Source organism: Hippopotamus amphibius, chromosome 2 (assembly GCF_030028045.1).
Source record: "Hippopotamus amphibius kiboko isolate mHipAmp2 chromosome 2, mHipAmp2.hap2, whole genome shotgun sequence".
NCBI lineage: Eukaryota > Metazoa > Chordata > Mammalia > Artiodactyla > Hippopotamidae > Hippopotamus > Hippopotamus amphibius.
In genome coordinates this window covers 204,541,922-204,543,612 of record NC_080187.1, presented here as the reverse complement: position 1 = coordinate 204,543,612, position 1,691 = coordinate 204,541,922, and positions in this window count along the sequence as shown.

Below are 1,691 nucleotides of genomic sequence, written 5' to 3'. Positions count from 1 at the left end.
CTCCTGCCCCCTTTCCCCCTCTCCTGCCTCCGCCCCCCGCGCCCTCCCCGCGGCTCCCGCGGGGGCCGCCCGCCCATTCGCTGCCGCCTGCAGGCCTCCCAGTTGACGGTGGATATGACTATATATGGGGACCCGAGCAGCCGAGGCGGCGGCCGGGCGAGGCCTCCCGCTTTCCAAACCTGCACACCAGGGAGAGGGCACCGGCGCCTCGCGGGTCCGAGCCCGGGCCGAGGCGCTACCCTCGGCCCGCTGCCCTCCGCGCCCCCTCCTCCCAGGGTCCACGCCCCGCCTTTAGGGTCCGCAGCCGAGCCGTCCGGAGTCACAGGGGGCCCGGAGAAGCGGGGCAGGTAGAAGATGCTCGTCGCGCCCCTGCGCCGCCGGAGCCCTGGCGCGCTTAAGCATCGGGCCCCGGGGGCGCCCGCAGCCACCGTACCCGGCGCCCAGGCCCCTGCTCTCTAGGAAACCGCCCCACGCCCTTGCTCTCAGCAGCTCTTAGCCTGCCGGGTGTCAGCTCCGGCTCTCCTGTTCTGGAAACTCAATTGGAGCTGAGAAAGGAAGAGCTGGGAGGAAGGCCTGGAGTGCTGCTCTTGAGACGTCCTCTGTTGGTGTGGGTCAGAATGTCTGAGAATCTGTCTTACGCAGTACCCTGTCCTCCAGGGGAGGGATGGTCCTGTACTTTAGGGACATAGGACCCAGCTGACTCAGTTCTGTGTGTGCCTGTGCCTTCGGCAAAGGGTGGTGTGAGTTTGTTGATGTGTAGGTGGGTGCATGTGTTTAAGGGGAAAGACCATTGAGTTTAGACTCAGGCAACTTGGTCTTTGGTCTCTATCACCAGCAGCTTCTATGACCTTGACAAGTGACTTAGCCTTGGTGCTGCAATTCCCTCATCTTTAAATCCAGGGGGGTGGGGTGGGTGGAGTAGATGATCCGGGAGGTACCTCCAGATCCAACTCTTAATAATTTTTCTTGCACTGATTTTAGGGAGTTGGCCTCTTTCCATGTTAGGCACTCAGGTACTAGGTTGCCAAAACATGGGATAAATGTTATCCCAGCCAAGTCATTGCATCCACAGGTATAACTCTAAGGAGGAAACAGGCCCAACTCTGTATAGTAAGCTCTGCTTCGAGGCAGGAGGATTTCCCCTACACCTCTTACTCCTCCCAGCCCCCACTGGGGAAAAGCCTGCTCTTTTCAGAGCTTTGGTGAGAGGGGAAGAAAGGGGGCTACCCCGAAGCCCTGCTTGATACTGGCTGAGACGGAGCTAGTGAGGGTCTTGTTAACAGTCCCCACAGAATAATTCACAACCTGTACTACATGGATACCGAATAGTCCCCGGACGGAATCTGACCAGATTAGGCAGGCCAAACAATTTGTAAGTCCTTCAGAGAACGATCAAGTTCCTCTCCAGGATTTTATCAGATTTCTTCCACTAACCCAACTGCCCAGGAGGGAGAAAAATGCCCTGACCTAATGGTCAGAACATCAGATTTGTGTGCATAGGCACTGCATGGCACAGAAAATTCACCAGGACCCTTTAATCACCAGATGTGAACCCAGCCACTGGAGCACTGACAAAGTTCAAGGCCTATGGGTGACGTACAGATGCGTGGACCACAGGGAGCTGACCCCCCAGCTTGAAACTCAGCACAGGGGGCATGAGAAGGGACACTAGAGTTAGACCCTGGGATCCA